Raw genomic sequence first — 10,000 nt, forward strand, 5'->3', positions numbered from 1 at the left:
GTTGTTATGTTTTTATGTAAAATTGTTATGGTGGGGGGGTGTCGAACGTTTATTTTTAACACAATGTCGGTTTTTATCACAAGCGAAACGTTTGCCAAGCTAAAAAAAAAATGGAACGTTCAAGTTCAGGAAATTAAGACTTTTTTCCATCTGAAAGTTTGTTAATGGTTGAAAGGCGTTAGTAATGAATTTTGAAATTGTCTCATAATTACACTGTGAGAAGGATCACTCGATTTCCTACTTTATTGGCAACCGTAGTTATTTATTGAAGACCAAATACAAAACAAAACAAAACAAAAATAAATAATTAAATAAATAAATTAAATTAAATATAAAAATTAAAATATGAATAAAACAAATCAAAGATGAATAAAAGATTAAAAAACTATAAAAAAAATGTACATACAAACTCGTAAACACACAAACCATCAATCACACACAACTCCTTACCCAAAAGAGCTGGAATTCCGGCTCTCAATGCGGTTATGCTTTTCGGCCCTAGGTAGGGACTTGAACTCAGACCACTAAGTTAACAGTCCAGCGCGGTACCACTATACCAGAAACCGCCTATGCTCCACATGTTACTTCATAGACATTTCATATATGTACAAGTCATACATATGCATACTTACATATTTCAGCATGAAGCTCAGACATTTCCCCCCTTTCGGTCGCAGCAAATATACCATAATTTGTGGACCCTGGTTCCTAGCACATTATGTACTTAAATTAGTTCCAAAATTAACACAAACTGTATATTGTCAGTGGATCTCTGTATCGTTGTTAACTCAATAAACCTATTATTAACATTATTATGATAATTATTTTAATTATTATTATTACTATTATCATCATTATCATTATTACTATTACCATTAATATCATTATCTTTTATCATCATCATCGTTATCATTATTGTCTGGTGTATCATCGTAGTGAAAGTATGAAGATCAAGTAACCCATATATTCCAAGACAGACCTCGAGATTTGGTCCTCCGGACAACATTTTTGCATGTGACGAACCATTTAACCAAACACACACACACACTCACACTCATTCAGTGACGCAGTGGTTAGAGTTCCCGGCTACCACTACGGCGGTACGGGTTCAAATCCCACCCAGGACTGATATAATTTCAGTATCGCTGCGCTTCGGGTCGTTACTCAACTCTCATGGGCGGATAGTTGGGTGTGTTTGTGTGCGTGTCAGGTCACAACATTACCCATAGATCGGTCATATATGAGCTCTGAGCTCTCTTCCGGGAGGGAGATAGCTGTTGATCACAAGTCCAACACGTGATCCAAGACCATGTTGAATCACACACACAAGCACGCACTTATACGTCTCCTTCCGCTTTCAACGGCACATCTCTCCAGAAATGCCTAAAGAGTTAGTAACTCGTGGTAATTACAATCTGGAAAGGGAGGTCCCTGGAGGGAGGGAGGGGGGGCAATAGGGAGTGAGGGAACACTGAGGCACTCGGAGGCAGTGCCACGTCGGGAGAAGACGTTCGAAGTGTTTGTAGACCCTCGAGTGTGAATAGAAATCAAGAATACCTTCGTTTCGAAAATTTGAGATCGTGGAACTGGAACACTCCAGGAAGGTGTTTTTTCTTCGGCAATGAACGAAAATCTTTCAGCTCAAGAGTCTTCCAACTCAAGAGCTTCCAGCTCAAGAGTCTTAAGATCGTGGAGCGGGAATAATTTAGAAAGGTGTTTGCTTTTCGCCAAGAACGCGCACCTTCCGGCTGAAGAGAGCCCTCCAATTCAAGAGAGTCTTCAAGCTCAAGAGAGCCTTCCAGCTCAAGGGCCATCCAGCACAAGAGTCCTGTTCGAGGGTCTTCCAACTCAAGAAAGCCATCTAGCCCAAGAGAGCCTTCCAACTCAAGAGAGTTTTCAAGTTCAGGAAAGTCATCAAGCACAAAAGAGCCTTCCAGCTTAAGAGAACCTTCCAGCTCAAGAGAGCCTTCCAGCTCAAGAGAGCCTTTCAGCTCAAGAAAGCCTTCCAGCTCAAGAGAGTCTGCCAGCTCAAGTCTTCCAGCTCAAGAAAGCCTTCCAGCTGAAGAGTCTTCCAGCTCAAGAGAGTCTGCCAGCTTAAGTCTTTCAGCTCAAGAGAGCCTTCCAGCTGAAGAGTCTTCCAGCTCAAGAGAGCCTTCCAGCTGAAGAGTCTTCCAGTTCAAGAGAGCTCTCCAGCTGCTGGAGTTCCCCGATTAAAAAAAGAAAAAAAAAGAAAAAAAAAAGACTAAAAAGTAAACGTGGGAAAGGAAATTACGGTTGCCTGAGGAAGAGGTGAGAAAATGGAGCTTATCTGAAGAAGAAAAGAGGAATTTTCTTGTTGGTTGGTCTTTGGGAGCATAAAGAAAGGGGAACTGAATGGGGTCATGTCGGTCCAAGAGTGAAGAAGAAGGGAAGGGAGGGTGGATGTGTGGATGAGGTTGGATGTGTGGATGAGGTTGGATGCGTGGATGAGGGGACAGGGATGAGTTGTAAGGCGAGGAGCAGTGAGAGATACAAAGAGACAGAAAGACAAGCAGACAGTGAGACAGACATAGAGGCGGACAAAAAGATAGGTTAATTCAGATACACATGCAGACCCACACCCATACAGAGATTCTCTCCTGAACTTGCTGAAGGCTTCAGATAAGCTTCAACACTTTCAGACTCTCATGAGGTTCCACCGAGATTAATAAAATCGCCTGGCGACAGACAGAACAAACACATAATACATCTTTGGTGTTAGGGTCTCCCAAAAGCTCAAGCACATCTTTATCTTCATAACAACATAAGAATGGAGGAGACTGCAAAAGACCATATGGTCCACACCAGGCAGTTCCATACCCGTTTTGTATTTTTATTTTATCTGCCGTCTTGCGATTTTATTCATCCTGGGGGGGGGGAGATAGATTCGAAAGTATTCCCTCCTTCATGCATGGGAGAGGGGGGGGTAACCGGCGTAGAGCATTGGTTAACTTTCCAGCTTCAGAACGCGGAAAGTCCTGGTTCAATCCCCGGTAAGGAAAGCACTTTCATGGCTTTCCAACCCCTCTCTCTCCACAACAACGGACATCAGAGGTGCGGTATACCAGTGTTGAATGTATGTGCCTGCCAGCACCTAGTCAGTATAATCGAACTGGTTACATTGACTTCAGGCTTCATTCACTACCACAGACATTCCAACACATTAACGACAACTTTACATGCAGGACTTCCCACCATACCTACCACCTTACCAAGCCGGATGAAGCCGCTGCGTAGAGGTGCAGAGGCCGTATCGTCCCTCAGAGGGGATAGGCCGGTCCTGCAGTAGACCATTAAAGTTGAACCACACACGTACACATAGACGGGGGTTGCCTTATTACAGTTTGTTCTGACTAATATCAGACTTTTTTTTTTTTTTTTTTTTTTTTTTTTTTCTTTTTTTTTTTTCTTTTTTTTTTTTTAGTAATGTATTCTGCTATTACCAAACTGGTGATGTAATGTGTATATTCTGTTTTAGTATTCTAAGCGCATTCAGCTAAGAGGAAGGTGCTGGTGAGGAGTCTACGCCAGGAGGCGTGTAGCCGTCACCTTTGCCCTGTTATGCATTTTGGGGACTGTTAGGGCAGGTAACTAACGGTCAACTGTTGGGAATCGGAGTAAAGTGCGGGATTCGAACCCACAACAAGTAAATACGAGACAAGCACGCTTCCAACTACGCCACGCAGGTACGAGGCCTGATAAAAAAAAAAAAAAAAAAAAAAACATACTATTGGGACTTGTATAACCTTTTTTCTCAATCCTAACCCCATCTTCGCTTCACTGTATCCATCTGTTCCTCTTTCAGAACGGTTTTGGAACTCGACCGCTTTGGCAGTTCAACAGAGGGTCCGATGAAGACGAATGAGGTAAGTCTAAGATTACCAAATTTGTCTGGAATGCATTTATTTCCCATCTAAAGAAACATCATGAGAGTTCAGAGCCTTTATTAACACTCCACACAGACAACTGCTTCCTCTTTTTAAACTTTTCCAGGTTCTAATGATCTCCCCCCGGGTGATCTTCCTACTTATTCTCAGATACTTGTACTACGACTAAGGACCTGATGATGTTCTAACCAAGGTAAAACGAATACTATAAGGTACGTTAACGGGAGGGTGAGTGACAAGAAAACCTCTCCACTGCGCAGGTAGATGATGACGTCAACGGAAATATCGAGACCAGGGTTCCGCGGGTCGAGAGCTGTCAGTCACTCACACACCAGTGTGTGGAGCGAAGCTCCATCTTCTGATTAAAGGGGTAGCTAAGGCAGACAAATAACATGTAAAAATGCTAACAGTTTGTATAGTGCAGAAGTGCAATGCCGTTAGACTGAAAGGTGATAAAAATATACATTTCTTTTCACTACCCAAAGATAAAGAACTTAGAAAAAAAAATGGATTGAATTATGTGGCACACACAATACTCGGTCATCTGGATATGTATGCAGCCGTCATTTTGAAAATAACTATTTATTAGCAACATTTCCTGAAATTTTCATTCAATTGCATATAAACAGACTACAGAATCCGGTTAAAACATAACTGAGCTTGGTGGAGATAAAGGTCTACATATAAAATCCAAGCTTGAGGAGATATGGAAATCCACGCAAATCCAAAATGTAATACAATAAAAACCATATGATGCTTTTATGTGTCATTACTACTGGGTTTATATTCAGCTAGTTGGTGTGTATCAACAGTATATCTTCCTCATCTACCTGATAAACATATAAATTGACATGTCATCCAATCTAATAACTCGTCATATTAATATAATCCACCTAATGTGAAAGCATGGAAAACATTTTTATAACTTTTCTGGCGGTCATATCTCAGATACTGATAATTTGAGGATAAGAAAGTGATACTGAGTAATTTCAGTATTATGTGAACATCATAGTGTAATTCTAAAGTTTGCCATACATACAGGTGGTTTTCTTTAAAGTTTACATTTTCTTCCACCTCCCACTCTCTCCCCCTCTGAATTTCCTATGACGTCACGGTGGAGGTGCGCGGAGGGGGGGGGGTGCTCAACGTACCTTATAGTATTCGTTTTACCTTGGTTCTAACAATCGAAACGTCGTACTAATAAAGATTCCGTCCTCAAATGGTTTCTTTAGACAGACTCGCCAGTAACTCCCAATTAAGTATACATTTTTTCTTAACTGGACAAAGGGTTGTTAGAGAGAAAAAATAATCTACTAGTATATTTATTCTGACGAAATACACGCATCCACAGAAAGGAAAAATATAGAGTATTCAATTAAATCTGAAATTGGGGGAACGCCTATATGGCAACATTCGTGAGGAGGCACTTCACCAGGTGAAAGAAAATGAAGTGTACTTATGAAATCCAACAAGTCTCGGATGGAGTACTGACGTCTTCAATTTCATGCTGTCAATATTTTAGAGGGTTTTAGTGACACCCAAACGGGCCAGAGTCGCGTAGCATTATTTTGTTAATCGAGACTCGCCTCAAAATCAATTTTAGCCTCTTCGTTTTTTGCTGCCACCCTCATGAATATTGTATCCTTTACCTCCCCCCACGATGATCACATCTTTTTGGATAGAAGCGCTAGTTATAGCCAACAAGCTATTCGTTCTGAAAAGACAGACTGCCGGATCCGAGTCCGGAACTCACTGAGTACACAAAGAGCTCCATCTTCATTATCCCGGACCCAGACACACTGCGAGGACTCGTACAAATTTTTTTTTCTCATTATAGTGAACACTCGCCATTATAACTTAACGAGGGATTCTGTACTCTCTTCCTCTCTCTCTCTCTCTCTCTGTTTCTCTCTATGTCTCTCTTTCTGTCTCTCCCTCTTTCTTTCTGTCTCTTTCTCTCTCTGTCCCTTTCTCTCTCTCTCCCAGTTTCTATTCTCCTCCACTCTCCCTCTCTCTCTCTCTCTCTCTCTCTCTCTCTCTCTCTCTCTCTCTCTCTCTCTCTCTCTCTCTTTCACTGCTTCCATACTCATTAAATCCCGCCACAGTTCCCGCCTACCTTTCTGTAAGTAGTCATCTTTCACGCCACTATCTTGAGACCCCTCGAGCCCTGGAGAACCTCTTGGTGATGGTTTCCTCTCCTGAGTTCGGCGGAACGGAAAGAAGATAGCATTTCGAAAACTCCTCCGAGGAAGGAGGAGGCTCGAAGAAAGAAGACGAGGATGAGGTAACAAGTAACAAGGAGAAAAGAAAACTGAAGAAGCAGAAGGATGAGATGTAGATGGAATAAGAGAAGAATGAGGAAAAGAAAGATAACAAGTAAATAAAGGAGAAGGTGAAGAAGCAGAAATATGTACAAGAAATATGAAAGGAGACGAAGAATTGTAACACATAACAATGGAAAGGAGAAATTGGAGAACCTGAAGAATGAGATGTAGAAGGATCTAGGAGAAAAATAAGGAGAATGCTAAGCATACTGACAAGCAAAACAAAGAAATGGAGAAGAAATATGAGAAGAATGAAGAGAAGACGAAGAAAATGTGATAATTAACAATGGCAAGAAGAAGATGAAAAAGGAGAAGAATTAGACGTAGAAGGAATATGAGAAGAACGTAAGAAAATAAGAATGAAGGAGACTGCAAAAGACCATAAGGCTTACACAAAACAGTTCAGGAAGAAATGTAAGAATTGATAAGGGAAGGGAGAAAATGGAGAAGCAGAATAACGCTATGTAGAAAGAAGATGAGAACCAAAAGAAGAGGAAGAAGAATAAACGATGAAGAAATGTAAAAAATGAAGAAAGGAGAGATGAATAAAATGCAGTAGAAGGAAAATGAGACGAATAAAAGAAATAATAAAGCAAAGAAAGAAGTAGAAAGAGGAAGAAATGAGAAGGAAGTGTAGAAGCAAAATTGAGAATCAAAGGAAGAATATAAGGAGAAAAAGAGGCAAAGGCATAAGAAACAAGACTCAAAAGAAAAGAAAATGTAGAAAAAGAAAAAACAACGATAAAAATTGAGAAGAAAATGAAAATACGGATGATGAAAAATAAGGGGAAAAACGGAGAGGAACAAGAAGAAAGGGAAAAAGAGAAAAAAAAATAAACATAAAAATGAAACGAGGAAAATGGACCAGTATTGGACGGTGGAAGGGAGGGAGGAAAGGAGGGAAGAAAGAAGGGGGAAGGAAGGGAGGAAGGAAGGGAGGGAGGAGGGAAGGAAGGAAGGGAGGGATGTACGGAGAGAGGAAGAAAGGGAGGTAGGGAGGGAGGAAGGAAGGGGGAAGGGTGGGAGGAAGGGAGGGAGGAAGGAAGGGAGAGAGGAAGGAAGGTGGGAAGGGAGGGAGGAAGGAAGGGGGAAGGGTGGGAGGAAGGGAAGGAGGAAGGAAGGGAGAGAGGAAGGAAGGTGGGAAGGGAGGGAGGAAGGGAGGGGGGAAGGAAGGGGGAAGGGAGGGAGGAAGGAAAAGATGAAGAAAGAGAGAGAAGATGGAAGGGGGGAAGGAAGGGAGGAAGGGAGAGAGGGAGGGAGGAAGGGAGGAAGAAAGGGAGGGAGGAAGGTAGGGGGAAGGGAGGGAGGATGGGAGTGAGGAAGGAAGGGGGGAAGTGAGGGAGGGAGGGAGGAAGAAAGGGAGGTATGGAGGGAGGGAGGGAGGAAGGAAGGGGATGAAACTAAGTGGGAGAGTTGGGGTGGGGATGGGGGTGGTGGGGTGGTGACGGAGGTGGTGGGGTGGATCTCCCCGGGGAGGGGAGGGTGAAAAGGAGAGTTCCACGAAGCTGGTGGCCTGGTTGTTCAGGGCGCCCGGGGACGATGCGGACACCGTCGTCACCATCATGCAAACCACTTCAGTTCAAAGACGCCTAACATAAGAGACATAATCATAGTCAATGATGATGCAGGTTAGTTTAATGTCAACACAATGACGCATAAAGCTTGTTCTGCCTAACAACAACAACAACAACAACTACTACTACATCAACGACAACAGAAATAGCAACAACAATAAAACCAACAAAAACAGCAACAGCAATAACATCAGCATCAATAATTAAATCAACAACGACAACAAAGCCGACGATGACGATACCAACATCAACACGACCACCAACATCCATATCAATAACAACAACGACAACATCAATACCACCAGTCTTGCAGACGATAATAACGTAAGTCAAGAGACCGTGGTGATAAATTTCTTTTATCGGGCGATAAAAAGAATTTAACAGTGAAATGAAGAGTGTTTATGTAAAGAAAGAAATACGACCCATCGAGGTTCTTTTGTTTTGCCCCAAGAGAAGAGAAGAGAAGCAAATAGAAGATAAGATATCCTATGGAATGCTCGAGGACAAAGAAGATCATCGATGCGATTAAAAAAGTAAAATGAGCAAGAGCACAAGAAAGAGAAAAGAAGAAATAGAGAGAAAGAGAGCGAGAGAGAAAAAGAGAGATAGAGTGAGAGAGTGATAGCGATAGAGAGAGATAGAGAGAGAGAGAGAGAGAGAGAGAGAGAGAGAGAGAGAGAGAGAGAGAGAGAGAGAGAGAGAGAGAGAGGGGGGGGGGAGGGGGTAAAGACTTGAACGAGGTCAAAGAAGAAATGATACCAAGTCAACCAGAACCAAAGCCACGACGAAAAATAGATTCGCGCACGCACGCTCGCACGAACACACGTACACACACACTCTTGGTGGTAAATCCGCGACTAAGTTTGTTCTCACGCTAAATGAAAAAAATACAAGAATTACTCCGCCTTAAACTCCGAGCTAATGAGGGATACCATCAACCACCAGATTTTGAGCTCAAAACGAAGGGAATTGCGGGAAGGATATCCCTAACAGAGCACTAAAACGTAAAGTGCTAATATATGAAAACATAAATCTCTTTAACATTTTGGACGCTGCCTGCCTTATGAGGTACGTAGGCAGAAATACCTTTGTTGGATCTATTGGGATGTTTAGCAATAACTAGCTATTTTTGGTGAAAAGATGTCAGTGCATGGCTGAGGGTCAAGCGCTGCTGTTGTTATCGCCCGTAGTTCACCAGTGTTTCTATCCTTCATGAAAAACCAAGAGAAGTAAACTATCTTGACACATCATGTTAGCAGGTTTATAAGAAAAAAATAATAGAAACCCAGTCGGAATAAAAGGAAACTTAGAGGAAAGTATAACTTCTATATTTCGGCTAATAGCTATAGCCCTCTTCAGGAAAGTACAGATTACAAGAATTTGCAGAGACATAAGTACAATTGAGTTGTGTTGCGTGTTCCCCTTCCACTCACATCTCGATTGTACTTTTGTCTCTACAAATTCTTGTAATCTGTACTTTCCTGAAGAGGGCTATAGCTATTACCGAAATATAGAAGTTATGCTTTCTTCTAAGTTTCCTTTTATTCCGACTGTGGGTTCTTCGTGATTAATATATATATATATATATATATATATATATATATATATATTTTTGTCTATATATATATATATATATATGTATATATATGTATATATATATAATATATATATAAGTATATATATGTATATATATATATATATGTATGTATATATATATACATATTATATATATATATATATGCATGTATATATATATGCATATATATATATATATATATATATATGCATATATAGATATACATATATATATATATATATATACATATATATATATACATATATATATATATATACATATATATATATACATACATATATATATATATATATATATATATATATTCATGTGAATATTTTCAAGAAATCTTACTATAGGCTTGGCTTCTGTAGGTAAGGTCGCTATCGCTGGTCTTAAAGACATAATTCAAACTCAGGGAGAGGAAGAGTGGAGTATAGTGGGGCTTGACGTTTCGTACACTGTGTACATCTTCAAAAGCAATGGCAATGGTCGAAATACATGGTCTTATATACTAACATGAGGTGAGACTAGGAAGTAGATAGCTAACCAATAGGGAGGAGAGTAGTGGCTGGAACCAATGAGGAAGCTAGGCGGCCGTACGAGCGCCTTCCAATCAGG

At 40.9% G+C, this 10,000-nt stretch overlaps 1 protein-coding gene across 2 annotated transcripts in view; it reads left to right on the forward strand.

Moving 5' to 3' along the window:
• LOC143035869 (uncharacterized) overlaps positions 1-10,000 on the forward strand; it is a 286,184-nt gene that overhangs the window by 129,006 nt on the left and 147,178 nt on the right. For both annotated transcript variants that reach the window (XM_076202971.1, XM_076202972.1), the window contains exon 2: positions 3,824-3,884. The gene's annotated coding sequence lies outside the window, so the exon portion shown is untranslated. The remainder of the gene's footprint in view (positions 1-3,823; positions 3,885-10,000) is intronic.

This window comes from Oratosquilla oratoria, chromosome 19 (assembly GCF_046742065.1).
Source record: "Oratosquilla oratoria isolate Oo_2021 chromosome 19, ASM4674206v1, whole genome shotgun sequence".
Classification (NCBI taxonomy): domain Eukaryota; kingdom Metazoa; phylum Arthropoda; class Malacostraca; order Stomatopoda; family Squillidae; genus Oratosquilla; species Oratosquilla oratoria.